Genomic DNA, 11,749 nt, shown 5'->3' on the forward strand with positions numbered 1-11,749 from the left:
AGTCCTTTCTGGAAATGGAAAAGCCCTGAGTGAAGTATTTAAAACACTTATTTTCAGAGTCCCATCTCCCAAGCCATAGTCAATCAGATTCGTTTCTTCTTTCCCTTATTATGACAATAGTCCTCAACCTTCCTAGCGCTGCGACTCCTTAATACAGTTCATGTTGTGATGACCCCCCAACCATAAAATTATTTTGTTGCTACTTCATAAGTGTAATTTCGCTACTGTTCTGAATCGTAATGTAAACCTCTGACCTGCAATCCTATGGGGTGGAGAAACATTGCCTTACGCCATCAGTTCTGAACACCCGCAGAAATACTGGTTCTGTTGAAAACTGGTAGCTTTCAATGACCATAACACTCGGAAAAGACTCGTACAACCCAGGGTGCCCTGGAGAAATACGTTTGTTGAATGAGTAACAGAAGCACCGAGAAAGAAGAAACTGAGGTTATCCCCACAGGGTGGAGAGTCTCTCAGAGTTATCAAAGTCCCCAGTTTCCTGGCCCCTGTAACTAAGATAGGTTTGCTTTTCCCCTGCGAGAGTCCTTTTAGGGGAGTTGTTGTTATGAAGGGTCTTCCTTTCCCTTGAAGGAAAGTGGAACACACAGCATAGCAGGGGCTGGTGAGCATTATTTACAGAGTACACACTGGAAATCTTACACTTTACCCCACTAGCTAGTCTCCATTGAACCTATGACCGCTCTTGCTTTCTGTGGATTCTGTTCTTCCAAATTTGCCTGCTCACTATAATGTATTTGTAAGTCCCTTATTAATAGCCAAGGTGGAGGCTGGAGAGAACGCTCGGTGGTTAAGAGCACTGACTGCTTTTCCAGAGGACCTGGATTCAATTCCCAGCCCCCACTTGGCAGCTCACAACTGTCTGTAACTCCAATTTCAGTGACTCTGATGTCTTCTGCCCTCCATAGGCACCAGGCACACACATGTACACTGGCATGCAAGCAAGCAGAACACTCACACACATAAAATAAAAATAACAAATCTTAAAAGAAAATACCCCAGGTGCCTTGATGGGTATTAGAAAGTGTGTTAAAAGCAGTGAAAAATAAATTTAAGGTCCCTGACTTCCATGTTCCCAGTTGCTGATAAATACAGCAAATTCTTGTGCTCTCTTTTAACTTCTTCTTATAAGTGAGTGCCCACAACGGTTTCTAGTTTATTTTATTTTATTTGCATTCCTCTTTTATCTTAGAATTTACTGTTTAATGCCCGCTGTCACCATCCTTACCACATCCCCTCATACATGTATGCATCTATGTACATACATACCCAGCTCTGAAATGCTGCCTAGTGTTCCTATGAGCAAGACTGTGATATAACTCATGGACAAAACACCTGTTCTGGAGAGTCAACCTGCAACCTGTGTTTCAGGGGCTACTGAGTAGGACCCTTGTTTACTTGCATCTATTCCCATTTTTTGAGACAGAGGCTCAGGTATCCCAGGCTAATCTTGAACTGGGTACACAGCCAAAAATAACCTTGAACTCCCAGTGTTTCTGCCTCCACTTCCCCTATCTGGTGAATTACCAGTTGCAACACCAAACCTGCCTGAGCCTCATTTGATGAGTCAACAATTTATGGTAAGGAAAATGTCTTCAAAAAGAAACACACACACAGAAAAAAAAAGGTATTTGTTGATAACTGACAAAGCTCTGACTCGAGGAACTAACGTTTGTATTTTTTTCTAGCCTGGTGTTTGGTATTTGCTGATTCCACAGTCATGGTAACTTCACAGCATAAATCCACCTTGAGCAACAAGAGCTCTTTGCAGGTCACCCTGAAGTGTGGAGGCAAAGCTTATGTATTGTGAAAAAGGTTGGCACGTCTTGATTTAGACCGTGATCCTCTGCTTGCCAGTTCCCACCGAACCACCTCTTTTCAAGACATCTGAGGAGGGCTGAGTAGAAAGATCTACCATCTTGTTTTGAGTTCAGGCGACTGGACTTGGGGGGGGCAGCACTCTCTAATTATTGGCTGACTTGCTTGAGGCAGTTTCCCAGAGCCTGTTGAACAGTCCTGTGCCATTAATGACTGAGAAATGGTCTGAGAAATGCATTGTTAGGCAAGGCCGTCATCATGCTGACACAAGCCTGGAAGGCGTGGACAGGTCACCCTAGGCGAATCCTTGTCGCAATCAAGAGATGCGTGAGGTCAGTACACAGCACAGTGTGCCACATGACACCAACCTTTGTATTCTGAAAGTAAAATACACCGTAAAATAAGACCGAAAGAGGCGCAGTGCAGAACGCGCATGAAGCAGGAAAACAGTTCATTACAACCGTCAAGTCTTTGTAATGTGTGCGTACTTTTCACAAGAACGGCAACACAGTATTTCACTTACATTGGCATCGTTGTGATTTATTATGCTGTGATGTCATAGCAGCCGAGATGTCATTAGACTATAGGCATTATACAATCCGTTGGGACCACTGCCTTTCCTGACCATAACAGCGTTACGGGACGTGTGATGATAAAACAGAAAGAAACAGGCAGGACCGACCAAGGCTACAGTGCAGGTAAAAATGACAGCAAGATGGGGTTCCGTGTCTGAGGTTTTCTCCAGATAGCCTCCTCCACCCCTGTCCCGCCAGATCAGCAGGGTGACCTTCACTTCTGGGGTTCATTCTGTAGACATTGTCCAAACCTCACACAGAAAAATGGATGCTTTCTTACCATTTTCAGAGGTCACAGACACTAAACAATTTAACTGGAAGAGAAAAACAACAGCAACAACAACAAAAGAATCGGGAAGATTTCCCAAAACCCGAAGCCTCAGGGCCTGTAGGTCAGGGGTGAAGAGGTTGCCTGAGATTTTCATCTTCATCAGGGAAAGATGAATCAAATCAGTAGCCCAGCTTCTGCTGACTGGCTCACAACACAGTCTTGGAGTTAGCTGGTGTGTGTGTGTGTGTGTGTGTGTGTGTGTTTGGGGGTTACTTAACCCCACCCCTGTGCCCCAGCCTTATTTAGGTTCATGTCAGTCAGACAGTTTTCAGGCAGAGGACAGAAGCCTGCTGGTGAGAAACTTCTCAAGTGTCACTGCTTGCAAAAGACCGAAGGGAAACAGAGAGCCCAGTTTATTATTCTGCCGGAAAAGATAACATCGCTTTGCCCTTTCCGTTTGTTTAAGGTTGGATCTGGAGGATTCCTTGAAAGTTGCCTAAGAGTTTCTCAAACATTTCTTTCCTATCTGTGTTCTTCTCATTAATAAAAATTATGACTAACTAAATTATAAGAAAGGATGCTCATCTTCTCACTTCCAAGAGAGGAATTCCAGCCTGGTGAGAGTTCAAAGATATTTGCCAACTCAGTGGGGATGTCCTGCTGTCTGTGACTACAGCTCGGTAAGCATCGCGTGAAGCACTGACTGGACGTGAGGTTACGTTACAAAAAAAAAAAAAAAAGGCGACAAAAACACATCAGCACTTTAACCCCAATACACACATAGCACTTAATAGATGTGATCTCATTTAGCGTCTGCAACATTCATAAACCCATATCCTCGATCTTAGTTCTGCAGGCTAATGAGGTTCGCCTAAATCATTGCAGTCTAAGGACGAATTACCGAGGCTCAGGAAGAGGGACGAGCTGGCACGTTCTGCACGCAGAAAGGATTCTGCACGAGGAGGGCGTCCTGGCAGGTCTAGCGCGGAGGGGGGCCCGGGGACTGGGGCGGGGCGGGGCAGAGCGGAGCAGCGCGTCCTGGGCAGCTGAGCCAGCCCAGCTGGGGACTCACCTAGGGTGGCCAGGGGCGTGGCGAGTCCTCAGTCACGTAGCCCTGAGCCTTGCGAGGTGGTTCTGCGCTACCGAGGACTGTGGACTTCTCGAGGCCAGCATTTGATGGTTCAGGGCTCACCTGGGTTTTCTTAACCACATCTTACCTGCACACTTGCTAAAAATTGACAGGAAACAGAAGCCAGGCTCATTATACAAGTTGCACATATCTAAGAGGGGGGTGGGGGGAGGGAGTATCGCCGTGACTGCAGGGTGCTCTGGGACCAGGGATTTGAGTAGCCTTTTGCAGATAAGGAAAAACACTGAGATGGTGTGCCACCCCGCCCCCACCCTCAGGCATTACGTTGTTTCACAACATCCTACCCTTGACCTATTTTTTGTTTGGTAATTTAAGACTTACAAGCAAGTATTGGAAAAGCTAATTCATTTTTTGCAGCTGTGCGTCTGCAGGAGGGTCCTTGTGTTGTTAATCACTTGCTCAAGCGTTTAGAAGCCCTCACACCCCACATCCCCACAACCCTCCTGGAGCTGGCATTCAAGAATGTAGTCTGGGCCAGGCGGTGGCGCTCGCCTTTAATCCTAGCACTAGGGAGGCAGTGACAGGCAAATCTCTGTGAGTTCGAGACCAGCCTCGTCTACAGAACGAGTTCCAGGACTGGCTCCAAAGCTACAGAGAAACCCTGTCTCGAATTGCTCTGGTCCTTGAAAGCAGGCAGCATTGATTGTTCGCTATGTCTTAAAGAGTGTGTGAGCCTCAGAGAGCACCCAAGGTTCATTTCTGTCTACCCCTGTCATTCAGACAGCTCAGGGATCTACGCTCCCGTGTGGTGAAAGAAATTGATCCTCCATGGACTTTGGTCATGCTTTAAGGTCACACCACTTTTCAAAATTCTGGCCACACATACAGCCTTCCAAGAGGACAATCAAAAGCAGAGAGTCTTAAAACACCCATGCATTGCTATCCACCAGGAGCAATGCTGTTCCGCACAGAATTATGGGATACCCTGACTCCTCCCCTGGCTCCTCCCCTCCATGGCAAGCATGGCACTAGGGTGCCTCTACTGTTCCCCCAGGCACAGTACGCAGGACAAGAGGTTTCTGCCAAGTTAAAGCTAAGGCTACCAAGCGGGCGGGTGCAAGCCTGCAATCCCAGCCACCGTAAAACAGAAAGTTCAAGGCCAGTCTAGGTAAGTTAGTCAAAACCTCCTGTCTCAAATAGAAAGTGGTAGGTGGCCGGTGTAGTATCCTCCAGGCCCTAGTAAATAGCCCGTGTCCTTGGGGAAGGGGTAGCTAAGACTGGTTACACTATTGTATAATCTCTTTCACAATCTGTCCACACCCCACCCCCACCACTGTGCCACAGCCACCGCTCCACCTCAATGTCTGCACACCTCAGGGTTGGAGGGCCCGTCCCTTGTCTGTCCTTCCTGTTCCTTACTTGTCCTTCACCTCCGCTCCAAGTCGCTTCCCCAGCCTTGCTGCTTTCTCTAAGACCTTGGCTGTGTGGCTGACACAGCACTGCCCGCGGTCCTACTATTGTTAGAGACCAGTCTTCCCTTTGGAATCTGTAGCGCTTGAAAACAGGAACTTGAGCCTCACTCTGTCAAGTGTGATATTTCGAGTTCTGCCTTACTGCTGGAGGCTGGGAACAGATTTGAGAAAGGAAGTTCTAACCTCTGGAACCGAGAAGAGGAAGACGGACAATAAACAAGAGAAAGTAAAAGATGCCCAAGGCTTCCATCTGAGCTATAGGGTGCGATGGGGGAGGGGGGTAATGGGGCCACAGAAGGCCTCACAGAGAGTGACAGGCTGTCAGCCTGAGGGTGGTGACTGAGGGAACAGTGGGTATTTGGAGGTCTACCAAGATAGGTGGTAGGTCCTGGGCAGGCTCTGGACCTTCTTTATTTAAAGAGAAAGCTGATAGATGATTGGTGGATTGGAGGCGAAGGGTGGGGCAATGAGAGTCAAGGGTCATACCTAGGTCTTCCGCCCAAGGGAAAGAGCTGCAGGGGTTGCACACGTGGGGAGCATCCTGGAGTGGTAAACTGTTTAGGTGTGACTGTGTGGGTACGGAAACAATCAGCCTGGCATTCTGGGGAGCCACCCAGGCCTTGGCATGAGGGCCAGGCATGTAAGAAGAGGGGCTGGCTGACTGCAAAGTCAAAAGGAATAACATGGTTTGAAATAGAACTTCAATTACATGGATTTATGAATTAGAGACAGAGCCCCCTTTGTCGAATGTACGCAATGTATTCTTTCAACGAAAGTGCTCAGTTGGTCAGGCTGCCTGGTGACACAGGCTGGTAATCTCAGCTACTTGAAATGCTAAGGCAGGAGGGTTATGAGTTCAAGGGCATGCCTGGGCTACACAGAGTGAGCTCAAGATCAGTCTGAGTCACTTAATGAGACTGTGTTTCCAAATAAAAGTTTAATAAGGGGCTGAGGCTATCACAGCCTTGAGTTTGATAGGGTAGAGGGCTGCTCCTTTTCCTTTGTCATCCTCCTCTTCGTCGTCTTCCTCCTCCTCGATGTGGCAGCTTGTTGCCGTCAGTGTTGCTATTTCCTGAAATGACAGGAGACCAAAGACCCTCTTCAGCTCTGGAGGTGTTCCTTGATTTGAGAACAACACGGGACCATTTGGTCTAATTATATGAGGGATCTTTTATTTTATTTTTTACCAGTTATGTCTTTATATACAACCTCCAGGGTGAAATGTATTTCTGAATTGGTAAATCATGTCATGTACATTTATTTTATTCTGATGATAGATTGTCATACCATTCTATGAATAGCTTTGCTTTAATTTGGAGTATTAATATGGTTTTTGTAATCCCAGCATTTGGGAGGCTGAAGCAAGAAGATCCGGAGTTTGAGGCCAAATGGAGAAATTGTAAGACTTTGTCAAAAAAAGGAAAAGAAAAGTAAAAGAAGCTAACAGTCCTGTGTATGTGTGTGTGTGTATGTGTGTGTATGTGTGTATGTGTGTGTGTGAGACAGAGAGAGAGAGACAGAGACAGAGAGGGTGCGGAGTGTGTGTTGTGAGGGGATGTGTGTATATGTGTGTGATGGTGTGGTTGTGTGTGTGTCTGTACATACAGCAAGCACTTAGTGATCAGAGGTCTATATCCACTATCTTTCCCTTTCACTCTGTGCTTTGCGAATTTTTGTGGTGGCTGTTGTTTCATTTTGTTTGTTTTGTGACAATCTCTCACAGAGTCTGAAGCTCACAGACTTGGCAAGACCAGCTGGCCAGGAAACTTCAGGGATCCCCAGTCTCGGCCTCTCCAGCACTAGGAATCCAGGTGCACACTACAATGCCTGGCTTTTTGTGTGGCTACCATGGATCTGAGCTGAAGTCCTTACGCTTGTATGGCACGCACTTAACCACTGAACCATCTCCACAGCCCCTGTTTTAGCATGTGAGCTTGCATGTTCTCCTTGATTTTCTTAGTTCTTGCCCATTGTTTCCTGGACTTCTTTGTGCTTCTTTATCTTTTGATCTTGGAGGGTACTTCCCCTGTCCAAGCTTTCTCTACAACCTACTGTTCTCAAATGTTCACCTTCTTACCCAAGCCACCGCATACATGAATGCAGTCTGTTCTGTGGACAGTCAGCTAAGCATTGCCTGGCCTGGCTGTTCTCTTCAGAACCAGCTTGTGCCAGTTCTCACACGGAGCCTTCGCTGGGATTATCCCAGACGTTTCTCTATTTTCAGGGTCATTCAGTTAGACATTCACATACGTTTTGGATATAGGGTGTTAAAATAACACTTGCAGAGGAACATGCAACCCTCAAACATTTCAGTGATGAAAACCAAACAGGAACAAAACCCGTGATTATTTGCTACACCTGAGATTTCCCTAATGAGCCTACAGTTCAGGCCTGGCCTCTGGACTTTCACTGAGGCTGCAGACTCCAATTCTAAGCTGATTTATTCTTGTGGCTGTTTGTGAGGTCTGTGCTTGGGGGACCTCAGGGTTGCCAGACTATCTTTTTGATGTGGTAACCTGCTATGATCCCCGAAATGCAAGGTGGCTGATGTTTTGCTCTTTATAGTTTAGCTTCAGAATTTACACACCATTATCTCTGCCATTTTCTGTTGGTTTCTAACCTCATCTTTTGTTTCCAGTGGAAGAGGACTTCAGAAGGTCTCAGAAGACAGTTGGCTTTGGATAGCATCCACTGCCATGGTCTAAATCACTCAACTCCCTAACAATCAGGCCATCCTGTTGAGAACCCTCCTCTCATTGTTGAGCTGACTTCTTGCTCCCAAGCACCCCTTGGTCATATCTCCACTGTGTTTGCAAACACTACGCTGAAGTGGTTGACTTATCATTCTCTCTTCATGAGCTGTCTTGAGGAATACAAGAATAAATTATTGTGGTAGTTTGAATGTAATCGGCCCCTATAATCCCATAGGGAGTGGCACTGGTAAAAAGTGTGGCTTTGTTGGAGTAGGTATGGCTTTGTTGCAGAAAGTGACTCACTGTGGAGGAGGGTTTTGAGGTCTTTGCTTAAGCTTCGCTTAGTGTCACAGTCTCCTTCCTCTTGCCTACAAGACGTAGGACTCTCAGCTACTTCTCCAGCACCATGTCTGCCTGCAGGCTGCCACGTTTCCTGCCATGATGATAATGGACTGAGCCTCTGAACTGTAAGCCACCCCAATTAAATGGTTTCTTTTTAAGAGTTGCACTGGTCACGGTGTCTCTTGACAGCAATAGAAACCCTAACCAAGACACTTGTTTAACTGGCTATCTATGATCATGAGCGTAGTATGGGCAATGGCATTTCTCTGCATAGCAGGCTCTAATTGCCCTTAATACAACACACGTGTGAACAAATAAATACCATTTCCCTTCACCAGCCAGAAACATCTTATAACGCACTTGTCATATGTCAGCTCAGGTTCTCAAGTGTCTGCTGTTTGACGTTCAGGTTTGAGTTCTGCAATTTTATTTCTTGCTCTACTTCACTCCTGACACAGGCTATCCTTCCCCTTGACCCAGAAATTCCAGGCTAGTGATGTATTCCAAGGATATAATTGTGCAGTTGGCAAAGATCTAGCTAATGGCTATGGTCATTTCAGTTGTTCATGTTGGTAGGTCCGTAAGAAGCATACAATTCCAAAAAAAAGTGGCAATTGAGTCAAATAATTTAAGCAATAATGAAATGCAACATTAGCTATCAAAGTATTAGTACAGAAATATATTCATTGATATAAAATGACGTCATTTGTTGTTGTCTCACCCTCCGGAAAGCCCCAGATCCCAAGAGATTGCCATCTCTTTGTCTCCCTCCTTTGCCTCTTTCTCTCCCCCGCCATCCCTTCTTTCCCTTTCCTCTGATCTTTAATGCTACCTATAGAAATGGCTCCACCCTGCTGCTGCCACCATCAAAAAATCAGTGTCATTGAGGTTTTCCTGCACTCCGCTCACACTAGTGTAAATAACCCATTTATTAAACTTTCCCACAGGGACCCTGACCTGACTTCTCCTTTTGTAGTACTCAGTCTTTGTGAACGTTACAGCCCAGCTCGGGACTCCTGGTCTTCCTAGTACTCTCCTCTTGCTTTCTGCTGTCTTTGCAAATACACCGTGTGACCAGACCAGGTGTGCCTGGGGTCAAGATGACTCCTCCGTCTTAATTGTCCTCACGCTCTAGGTTATCTGACACTAAGTCTATAAATTGAGTTCTGCAGAGATAAGCACTTCTTATCCGTGGGCTCTTAGATTACATATTACCATCTCCAAACACCTTCCCCTCCCCAGCTCCATTCTACCCCCTGGCCCCAGTTTTGTTTGCCTCTTAGGGAAGGAGAACATTGACTGATCTCACTCAGGAAGTGTGTGTTTTTACTTAGGCGTTTTTTTTTTTTTTTTGTTCCTTTGGTGGAAAGAGTGACTCTGAAGCTCTTAGAGATAAGGAGTGTACCTTCTAGAGATCCTCCAGTTTGGACGGCATCTTTTACCAGCTAATCCAGCACAGCCGACTTAAGCTCCAAAGTCTCAGAATGCATCTGTACTTCCTCTAAAACCTCATAGGAAACAAGCCATTGAGATTTAGCCCACCCTCTGAGTTGGTAGAAACACAGGGCTTGGCCTGGCAGCTGTCATACAAGAACATTTACTTTTGACCAAAGCAATCTCACTGCATGTATTATTATCACCTGGTAGTAAGTCTATGCTATCAAAAGGATACAAAGTAAACTCTACTCCCAAAGCGGGGGAGGGCAAAAACTGCACCTCGCTGATCTTTTCTAATTAACGACACTTCATAGCAGAGTGTTAGCATCTCCTTTCAGCAGCACCTACCTAACCCGGTTATTTTCTTGACTTTGTTTTAGATCAGCTCTCTTCTGCATCAGTACCAGAAGGCTCACTAGTCATCAAAACGAGCAATATGACACTCTATCCTCCTGCTACTCTTTGAGCCACCCTGGAGTACGACGTCCTTTCTGCAGTACTGGAAGATGAGATTATGAGCTGCACCATCCCACGCTGCACCTCGTGAGCCTGTTCATCCTGCCTTGTCGCAGAATCTCACCGTGAGCACAATTCCATTGTCTAGAAGTCGAAAGCCTCAGTCCTCGACTAGACAGTTATTTCAAATCTCCACCTGCAGAGGCAGATCTAAGAAGCTGGAATAAGGAGACATAAATCGCCAGATTTACACCTTAATTATTTGGCGCCGTCAGTTGCAAGTTAAGAAAAGAAGCACACAAAAACCTACACGAAAGAAAACAACTTAAAACTGCGGCTTCATTTTCTATGAAATCTTCATGTTGAATGAAAGAAAAAGTAGACGTGAATTTGTCTGTAAGAACTGAACAAAGTGCTTGCCAGTTTTCTCCTTATGAAGCTGTTCGAATACAACACCCATCATCGGTGATGATGGACTCCGAGCTAAGGAGCCATTACTAGGTTAAGGATCTCTAAATGGGTTATATCTGCTTGAGAACTTCAAATGAAACCACACAAAGGCAGTCAATGTCCTGCATGCTGACTCTGTAAGGATTCAGGACTATGTGCAGAGATGAGGGAAGGAGATAAATGACATGGCCCGTCCGTTCCAGGGACATTTACTGATGTTATGGCTAATCCATGGATGTCTCCGCTGGCCTTCAATCAATGTCCCCAATAAGTAGTTTCTGATACCAGTGGGAGAATGTCTTTGCTATCTTAGAATGAGGGCAAACAGGCAAAGGGCAAAAGCTTCCTTCTTCCATGTCTTGCTACCAGAAGTGTGGTATCAGGACATTAAAAGAATTTGGAGATATTCCTAAATATTAAAAAGCCAGGTTCTTTGGCTGAGTTGGTGGTCACTCACCAGGCTGTAATTCAAACCAATGTTCCTCTCATAGCCACAGAACTCAGAACACTCAAATGGTTCACCTGACACATTCAGTTTTGGGAAAAAATATTTTTAAATTTTTTTCTGTTTTTTTTTTTTTTTTTTTTTTTTTGTCTTTTATGTGTTTGGCAATTTTGAGACAGAGGCTTTCTATGCAGTCCTGGCTGTCCTGGAACTGGCTATGTAGATCAGACTGGTCTCAAACTCTTAGAGATCCTTCTATCTCTGCCTCCAAAATGGTGGGATTAAAGACATATATCACCATGCCTGGGTTTTTTTTACATTTATTTATGCTGTGTGTGTATGTCTGTATGTCTCTCTGTGTGTGCATGTGTCTCTGTGTATGCACCTTCATGCATGTGTCTGTGTGTGCATGCATGTGCACACATACAGCCCCTGTGTGGAGGTCAGAAGACAACTTGTAGGAGCTGGTTCTCTCCTTTCACAGTGTGGGTTGTAGGAAATGAACTCGGGCTTGGTGGCAGGAACCTTTCCCCACAAACCACCTCATAGGTCCCTGGTGTGGCAATTTTTAAAGCTCTAGAAGCTAAAAATTAAATTAAATTCTTAGGCATGATGGCACACACCTATATGTAATACTAGCACTTGAACACAGAGGCAAAGGGATTACAAGTTCAAGGGCAGC

At 45.6% G+C, this 11,749-nt stretch overlaps 1 long non-coding RNA gene across 4 annotated transcripts; it reads left to right on the plus strand.

The window, feature by feature from the left end:
• The first annotated feature begins 4,795 nt into the window (after window positions 1-4,795).
• Window positions 4,796-11,039, plus strand: LOC119812236. Of its 4 annotated transcripts, none has more exons than XR_005285060.1 (4): window positions 4,796-4,940; window positions 6,590-6,701; window positions 6,970-7,172; window positions 10,097-11,039. It is a non-coding gene; the product is annotated as an uncharacterized LOC119812236 (long non-coding RNA). The 4 variants fall into 4 exon arrangements; XR_005285059.1 differs by having other exon boundaries at window positions 6,590-6,643; window positions 6,968-7,172; XR_005285061.1 differs by lacking the exon at window positions 4,796-4,940 and adding an exon at window positions 4,951-5,506 and having other exon boundaries at window positions 6,590-6,643; window positions 6,968-7,172.
• The last annotated feature ends 710 nt before the right edge of the window (window positions 11,040-11,749 follow it).

Source organism: Arvicola amphibius, chromosome 4 (genome assembly GCF_903992535.2).
Source record: "Arvicola amphibius chromosome 4, mArvAmp1.2, whole genome shotgun sequence".
NCBI classification, from domain to species: domain Eukaryota; kingdom Metazoa; phylum Chordata; class Mammalia; order Rodentia; family Cricetidae; genus Arvicola; species Arvicola amphibius.